Source organism: Eschrichtius robustus, chromosome 6 (genome assembly GCF_028021215.1).
Source record: "Eschrichtius robustus isolate mEscRob2 chromosome 6, mEscRob2.pri, whole genome shotgun sequence".
NCBI classification, from domain to species: domain Eukaryota; kingdom Metazoa; phylum Chordata; class Mammalia; order Artiodactyla; family Eschrichtiidae; genus Eschrichtius; species Eschrichtius robustus.
In genome coordinates, this window is record NC_090829.1 from 88707784 (window position 1) to 88717090 (window position 9307).

A 9307-nucleotide genomic window follows, 5' to 3' on the forward strand; every position below is an offset into this window, starting at 1 on the left:
TTAATTTAGTTATTTTTGGCTGCATTGGGTCTTCATTGCTGCGTGTAGACTTTAGTTGCAGTGAGTGGAGGCTACTCTTCTTTGCGGTGCGCAGGCTTCTCATTGTGGTGGCTTCTCTTGTTGCGGAGCATGGACTCTAGGCTCACAGGCTTCAGTAGTTATGGCACACAGGCTCAGTAGTTGTGGCACATGGACTTAGTTTCTCCGCGGCATTTGGGATCTTCCCGGACCAGGGCTCGAACCTGTGTCCCCTGCATTGGCAGGCAGATTCTTTTTTTTTTTTTTTAACATCTTTATTGGAGTATAATTGCTTTACAATGGTGTGTTAGCTTCTGCTGTATAACAAAGTGAATCAGCCATACACATACATACATCCCCATATCTCCTCCCTCTTGTGTCTCCCTCCCACCCTCCCTATCCCACCCCTCTAGGTGGTCACAAAGCACTGAGCTGATCTCCCTGTGCTACGCGGCTGCTTCCCACTAGCTATCTATTTACATTTGGTAGCGTATATATGTCCATGCCACTCTCTCACTTCATCCCAGCTTACCCTTCCCCCTCCCTGTGTCCTCAAGTCCATTCTCTATGTCTGTGTCTTTATTCCTGTCCTGCCCCTAGGTTCTTCAGAACCCTTTTTTTTTTTTTTTTTTCAGATTCCATATATATGTGTTAGCATACGGTATTTGTTTTTCTCTTTCTGACTTACTTCACTCTGTATGACAGACTCTAAGTCCATGCACCTCACTACAAATAACTCAGTTTCGTTCCTTTTTATGGCTGAGTAATATTCCATTGTATATATGTGCCACATCTTCTTTATCCATTCATCTGTCGCTGTACACTTAGTTTGCTTCCATGTCCTGGCTATTGTAAATAGTGCTGCAATGAACATTGTGGTACATGACTCTTTTTGAATTATGGTTTTCTCAGGGTATATGCCCAGTAGTGGGATTGCTGGGTCGTATGGTAGTTCTACTTTTAGCTTTTTAAGGAACCTCCATACTGTTCTCCATAGTGGCCATATCAATTTACATTCCCACCACCAGTGGCAGGCGGATTCTTAACCACTGTGCCACCAGGGCAGTGTGGTAAATTTAATAATTATGTATTTTTTTGTTTTGTAAAATTTGTCTTTTTTATTGAAGTATAGTTAATTTACAATATTGTGTTAGTTTCAGGTGTACAGCAAAGTGATTCAGTTTTATGCTCTTTTTTAGATTCTTTTCCATTATAGGTTATTACATGATATTGAGTAGAGTTCCCTATACAATACAGTAGGTCCTTGTTGGCTACCTATTTTATATATATAGTAATGTGTGTGTGTTAATCCCAAACTCCTAATTTAACCCTACCAACACTTTCCCCTTTGGTAAACATGGTTGTTTTCTTTTTTTCTGAGCTGCTCTTTTTATTTTTATTTATTTATTTATTTATTTATTTATTTATTTATTTATTTATGGCTGTGTTGGGTCTTCGTTTCTGTGCGAGGGCTTTCTCTAGTTGCGGTGAGCGGGGGCTACTCTTCATCGCGGTGTGCGGGCCTCTCACTATCGCGGCCTCTCTTGTTGCGGAGCACGGGCTCCAGACGCGCAGGCTCAGTAGTTGTGGCTCTCGGGCACAGTTGCTCTGCGGCATGTGGGATCTTCCCAGACCAGGGCTCGAACCCGTGTCCCCTGCATTGGCAGGCAGATTCTCAACCACTGCGCCACCAGGGAAGCCCCCATAAGTTTGTTTTCTATGTCTGTGGGTCTGTTTCTTTTCTGTGCACAATTATGTATTTTTAAAACTAAAAATCTGAGAACAAAACAAATTCAGATATTGCCTGTACTTCTTAGTGGAAGGAACACAAATCTGAAATCAAACAGACACCTTTTCCCATGTCGACTCTCTTTCTTGACCAGCTGTAACTTGGGCAAGTTACTTCACACCTCTAAATCTGTTTCCTCATTTGTAAAACAGGAATAAGGGAAACTATCCCTCAAATTTTATGAGAATTGACCCAGTAACTGGCACACAATAGGCGCTGAATAAATTCTCACTGAAGTCTTTTATTGAGATTTTCTTGGGTAACAGATTTCCTTGAGGTGTGAGAATTGGCTCAATAATTGAGTAGGGTCTCAATAAATGCTTGTTCTAGTCCTTTACTGAGATTTTCTCCATAACAGAGTGCCCGTCAATTCAAGGCAGTGCGTGTAAGTGGTGAAGAGTGCAGATGCTGAAGCCAGACTGCCAAGCTATGAGCACCAGCTGTAGCACTTTCTACTTAAAAAACCTTGGACAAGTTATTTCATGTCTCTATTCCGCAGTGTCCTCATCTGTAAAGTGTGGATAATAATAGGACACCTACCTCCTAAGGACTAAATGAGTTAACATAAAGCATGCAGAGCAATACCTGGCACCTGGCAAGTGCTAGATAAGGGTTAACTATCAGTATTATTATTACCATGGGTTGTTTGAAAACTTGTATTTCATGGCTTGCATTTATTACTTTCAAAGACCATTTTTCTCTCTTGGTCATTTAATAAACCTAATATTTTCCATTGTTTTATATTCAAAATACCTGGGTAAGGGACTTCCCTGGTGGTGCACTGGTTAAGAATCTGCCTGCCAATGCAGGGGACACGGGTTCAAGCCCTGGTCCAGGAAGATCCCACATGCTGCGGAGCAACTAAGCCCGTGTGCCACAACAACTGAGCCTGCGAGCCACAACTACTGAGCCCACGTGCCACAACTACTGAAGCCTGCGTGCCTAGAGCCTGTGCTCCGCAACAAGGGAAGCCACCGCAATGAGAAGCCTGCGCACCGCAACAAAGGGTAGCCCCTGCTCGCCTCAACTAGAGAAAGCCCGCGTGCAGCAATGAAGACCCAGTGCAGCCAAAAATAAAATAAATACATAAATAAATAAATTTATTAAAAAAAAAAATACCTGGGTAAATCTGGCTCTCTTCCTTCCTGCCTCATCAAGTCTTCCTGGATAACAGTATACTTCAAATCCGGGATCAATGACCTTTATAAGTCTCTCCCAGGAAGGGAAGCCAGCTCGAAGTTTCTTTTGAATATCTGAATAAAAGATTTTTGGTTTTTTTCTTCTGGTAAATCTACCCTCAGGCTTGACATTCTCTAGGGTTCCTTCCTGCATTAAAATTCTGTGAAGAAATCCTTTTCCACTCATGGAGATGATTAGGGAGAAAGAAACAAGTTTATCTAAATCTCTATGGGAAAGAAAGGAATAATACAAATGGGACTAAGACATCCTCACTCCCTCCTCTTCTTCAGTGATGAGTCCATTAATATATTTCAAGGCAATTCTATCACAATAGCTTGAAAAAAAAAACTTCCTTTTTGCTTTCCATTTTTATAAAACAGCATATTTAATTATATTAAATAAAAACCTACAAACCAGAATAATAGCAATGGTCTCCTTTTCAGAGAGAAAGGTGCCACTGCTATTCTCCAAGGGCAGGATACATCTTTTGGGTGAATTGACATTGGGGTGATGGATTTGCACTCTTCCTGAACACTCTTACTCTCTGCTTCTCTTTGACCAGGGTAAGATGGTGCCTCAGGCTGGGAACATATGTTTTCTCCACAGCCATGGCACGAAGTGCAGCTGTCAGGCTACACCCTGAAGCTCTGAGTGGGTGGTGACAATTCTGTTCTTTACCGACCAGCCAAAGATGCAAAGTCAGCATTAACCAGAGAGGGCAGAAGTGGCACTTCATCTCATTCAGTTTGGCTATCTTCTAAAACAAGGGGGCCAAGACAGGGGACTATCCTTAAAAGAACATCCTGAGACTTTTCTCTTCTTCCCTAAGAAAAAAATCCTGCACTCTCATCCTATTTCAGATCCGGAGTCACATCACAATATCCATGAGGCATTGGAACCCTCCCAGAACTTAAGATAGTTCCCACTTCACTGAAAAAGATCTTTCTTGGCAGTAAATCTGATCTTATACAGAAGGAGTGCTCACCCACCCAGTGTGGCTTTAGGGGCTGTGAAAAGCCGCCTGAAGTTCCTCCCTCCCTGGCTATGCTTCCATCAGAACTGATTATGAAGATTCGGGGCAAATAATTTGTAATTTGAGATAAATTGTTTGTCTTTCGTTGACCTTTGGAAAAATGAAACTATGCAAAATAGGAGAGGACAGATCTAATTTTTTTTATTGCTTATCAGACATAGAGACTGTTGTAAAAACTTAGCAGTGAAAATACTAAAGCTCCTTTAGAAGTGTTTGGCGATGGCTGCAAACTGCTAGCCTCTTAGTTCATAGGTGGCCAAGTAATTGTGCATAAAATTCTCATGGGACAGGAGCGTCAGAAGGAAGAAAGCGCTGCTTCCCATTTAGGCTGGAGTAGCCTGACTTGGGCTGGAAGGGAGGCTGAGGAAGACCCCGTTGATTCTCCAGGGCGTCTTCAGAACGGTCAGCCAGAAGTACAGTGACCATAAGAACCAAATGTCCTGGGACAGCTCAATTTCATGCATTTTTTCCTCAAAAGAGGCATTTTGCTAACTGTAACTAAATATGATCTAATTTTTATGTTGAAAAGACTTTTCCAAGACAAATCGGGGAAAAGTGTCCTTATCCCACATGTTCTGGTTTGAGGTTAGGAAAATATAGCCTTGATAGTAAGGAATGCATAAGTCAGAGCTGGGCGACTTGGTGACGCGGTAAGAGGAGCACGGCGGAGCCCAAGCCAAGGCAGTGCAGGGCGGCGGGGGCAGAGCCGTGCCCCGCCCACTGGAACTTGGGAAGGCCAGGCAAGGAGTCACAAAGACCGCCTGCAAGGCCTGCCGCCTGGAGCAGGTCTGCTGGAACAGGGAGGAAGGTGGTGAAGCAGCCTTTTACACTACAGCTGCTCTGTGGCCTAAAGACACAGCCACATGTGGGCCCAGCCCAGGCAGGCGGCTGAGGTTTGCGTCCCTCCTCACGGTGTGCCTGACTCCTCCACCCAGCTATCCATCCTCTCCTTCCTCAAGCATAAGACTTGGGGCAGTTTTTCTAGGAAGCTACTCAAGGTTTGTTTCAGGGAAAAAAGAAAAAAAAAAAATTTTTTTTTTTTTAAATAGAAGACACCCATTGTTCTAGGAGTTCAAAATTGCTTTCAATCTTCCTGTATATGTTCTGAGTTTATTGGCACTTCCTTTAGCGAACGTCTCCCGAGCGCGCGCCAGACGTTTTGCATCTGGGGAGGGCCCAGCACGTAGGCCAAACCTGCACTCTCCTCTCTGTGACTCCGGCACGAATCACCAGGACACAACGGTAAGTTTAAGTTCCAGCATTTTTGCCGCATGGGGTTCATCTCAACAAACACAAATTTATACCATTATGATTGTCACGCTCCACCCCTTAATTGTTCCTCTTGAACATGAGAAAATATGAGTTCCACACGGCAGCTAAACAGCTGAAAGGATGTAATCTCTCAAGCAACGTGACAGGCAAACTCACTGACGTTCACATCACTGTTCTGCTTGAATGTCCCTCCTCTCGACGCGGAGGGTGATCCCGGCAGCCCCTCCTGTTGCTAGAAATGTTTACATTGAAATCAGGCCTAACTACCTGTGTTTTCAATGCTGTTTTTGAGACTATAAAACTAATACATATTTACTGAAATGTAACATATCTGACAAAACACAAAAACAAATATAAAAATCTATTTTAACCTCGTAAGGGAGTGCTGTTAATGTTTTAATGTATTTATCTCAGCGTTATTTATACAATATGCACCTACACAAACACATTTACATGCCTTACCACTTGTGACATAATTGAGATTACAGGATATAGTATTTTGAATCTTACTGTTTTCACCCAATAATATATCATTATTATTGTCCTACGTTGTAAAATATTCTTTGAAAACATTTCAATGGCAGCATAATGTTCCATAGAATAAATGCACCATTATATATTAACTTTATTAATGAGTTTTTGTATTTTTTCCAATTTGCTCTTTCAAATAGTAATTTAATAAACATCTTGATACAAGCATCTTTGTCTGATTGTTTTACTATATCCATAGAGTAGATTGCTAAATGGGAAATTATTGAGTCAGAGAGTATGGGCTTTCTTTTTAGAAAAATGTATTAGTTTATTTTCCTAGAAGCAGTGTATAAGAGTATTATTTCATTATCCTGTTTCCAATACTGAATAGTATGATTTAAAAGTTCTTTATTGCTATAAGGAGTGAAAAACAGCCAAGCCTCATAGTTTTTAAGAGGTTTCATTTTTCTAGGAAAAAAAGAAGCGTGATTTTGTGTATGGCATATTTTCTTCACAACATCTATAGTAGTTCTACCCATAGGGCCATCCTTAACTATCACAAATGGAACTATTTGGTGGTAAGTATGATACTCTCAATATAGAGTTAAACTCACCAGTCTCTGAGGCTGTGCCTTATGGAATCAACACATCAGAGCACCGGCTGCAGAAAGGAGAGGGAAAAGGGACAGGGCTGAGAAGGGGGCTGTTTTCAAGCTTGGAGCCGAGCAGGAAGGGCAGCCCTGACAGAGCTGCTGTAGCAGGAGGACTTTGGACACTGGGAAAGGAGGTGCTGGACGATAGAAAAGAATCTTAGGATATGAAGATATTGAGACAAACACTGTCTAATAACTTGTCTTGTGAGGATGTTCCTACTGAGAGGAAAGCCTTGAGAGGATGCTGGAATGGCAGAAATCATTAAACACTTTTATAGCCATGGGTGTCAGATGGAGATGCTTGCTAGAAATGGAAGAGGTCAGACCTACCCATCTGGTGGGCAGCCTCCTGTCAAGCAGCACACAGTTGAAGGACATCCAGCTAGGAAGGTAGAGTGTGCCATCCCAAGGTGGCAGCTCTTGTCCAAGCAGATGGCACTTGGCATTGGGAGTTCCTTGGGTGATCCGTGGTTCACGTCCCTGACCTTGACAGGGATGCAAAGCTAAATACACCGTCAGCTCAAACGTGAGGCTAGATCAAGGCGTTGCAACATGCAAAGACAGACCCCCCCAGCTCTTAACTGTGGTTCGGGGAAGGACCAGCAAAGGTAAGGGGGACCCTGGATGATTTGACAATCTGGACAAGTTAGGTCAGATCCTTGGGCCTAGACATCCAGACAAGAGGCCAGTTTCTAGAGCTCACGTGCAAGGTGCAAGCTGGGCAAAGAGATCTGCAAGAGCTGGGATACCGACTCCACGCATTCTTGTGGTGACGCCTGGGACTGAGCCCAGGCTCTGCCTCCAGATGTGGTTGAGAGGTCTCAGCTACGGGGACTGGCAGACGGAGGGGGCAAGGAGCCAGGAATGGCATCAGAGAAAACAAGCAGAGAGCTCTTGAGAACTCCCCAAATGAAACTCAAAATATTGCATTTCGTTCTCACCATTCAAGTTCATGAACAGCTGGATGCTTCAAATGATAAATTGCAAGAGATTCACAGGTGAGGGGAAAAAAAAGTACTTGAAGAGGCCCAGCGGGGAATTAACAAAACCCATAACTGTTAAAGTAGGCTAAAAGGAATGAAATGAGCAACCAAAATGAAGTGTATTGTGACACCAGCAAGGGGGGGACTTTTTAGCAGGAGAAGGATTTGCAGGGATGCATTTTTTAAAAAAGCCAGCTTATAAATCAAGAGCATGAGACTACTGATGACTTTAAAATGGCTAAGGTATTGAACTGATTTTCTTAATCTGTCTTTAATAAGAGAAATGGAACCAAGCCGCTGTTTCAATTAGGTGGTAATGTAGAGTTTGCAAAAATGTCCACAGCTGGTAAGAAAAACCTGGAGACTGTATAAATATGCAGCTCAGCAGATCCTGATTAGATTCATTCTTGAAGTGATGCCTGCAAATAATCCACACAATGTGGGGAAAGGGTAGACAAAGTGGGGAGCGGCCGGGAGACTGGAAAAAAGGAGGGAAGGCAGCCGGTTAGAAGAGTGCCCTGCAGCATGCTGGCGGAGATGGCTATTGAGAAGAGGTCTGTGAGATGTCCTCAGTACAGTCCTGGGAAGCAGGCATTAAAGCGTGTCACCACGCCAGGAAATACGCCTCAGGGTAAATTAGTTAGGGACATGGGGAAGGAGTTGTAGGTGGTGGTCAACATCACCATGTTTTCCTGCGTGTCTTTAACAAGTTCAAGACGGTTTGCCACGAAATGCAACGAAAGGCACTTTTTGGAAGAACTACCCTAGTTTTGAAGTTCATATGTTATATTTTGTTCAATCCAGTAAAAATTTGCCAAATACATATTACATGCCTCACCTGTGCTGGAGGGGATTGAAGGTGGCAAAAATATATTATATCTAGTCTTTGTTGTTTTCTTAAAAATATCTTTATTGGAGTATAATTGCTTTACAATGGTGTGTTAGTTTCTGCTGTATAACAAAGTGAATCAGCTATACACATACATACATCCCCATATCTCCTCCCTCTTGCGTCTGCCTCCCACCCTCCCTATCCTACCCCTCTAGGTGGTCACAAAGCACCGAGCTGATCTCCCTGTGCTATGCGGCTGCTTCCCACTAAGCTTATGAACTCATGGAAGCACCCAAACCAAATGAGAAAATAGTGCAAAATGGTGTAAGCTAAACTGTCAGCATGTGAGGTGCAGGACCTGAGGGCCAGGCCCAGGGGCAGAGGTGCTCAAGTGGACTTCCCGAATGGGAAGACATGAAGAAGGGGGCACCTGAAATGGGCTTTAAGGAGGGGAAAGAAGGATCTAGGCAAAGAAGAGAGCGTGGGCTGCCCTTGCAGAAGTTAGAATAGCAGGTCGTGTGCGTTGGGGGAGTAGTAAATAAGCTGATGGGAATAGAGAGCTCAGCTAGGAAGCAGGAGGGGCTCAAGTACAACAGATAGGAAGAATGCCAACTTGCAAAGTGTTAGAGTCCTCGAAAAAAGAACAGAACATGATTTGGTCAGCAAGGAGTTATTTTGCTGTTTTTGAGTGAGAGAGTGACATGAGAAGAGTGAACTTACAGAAAGAGGTCCAGCCTTGGAGAATTCGGGGAGGATTAGAGCACGGACAGATGGTTAGGAGGGTATGTCTTCAATAGAAACATCACTTTTCCTGCCCCCGCCCTGATCTAAGCCACACAGCCTCTCAGCTAAATGTTTGAACTGTTCTCTGAACTGGACACCCTACTGGAGTCCTTTCCCTCTTTGGTCAGTCCCAACATGGCAGCCAGAGTGATCCTGTTAACATATAAGCAGAGGATATCACTCCTCTGTTGAGAACCCTCCAATGACTCCTAAACCACACAAGGAGAAGCCCAGTCCTCTTAATGCCCCACAAAGTACTACCTGATCCAGCGCCTGCCTCCCATTCCTTCTCAG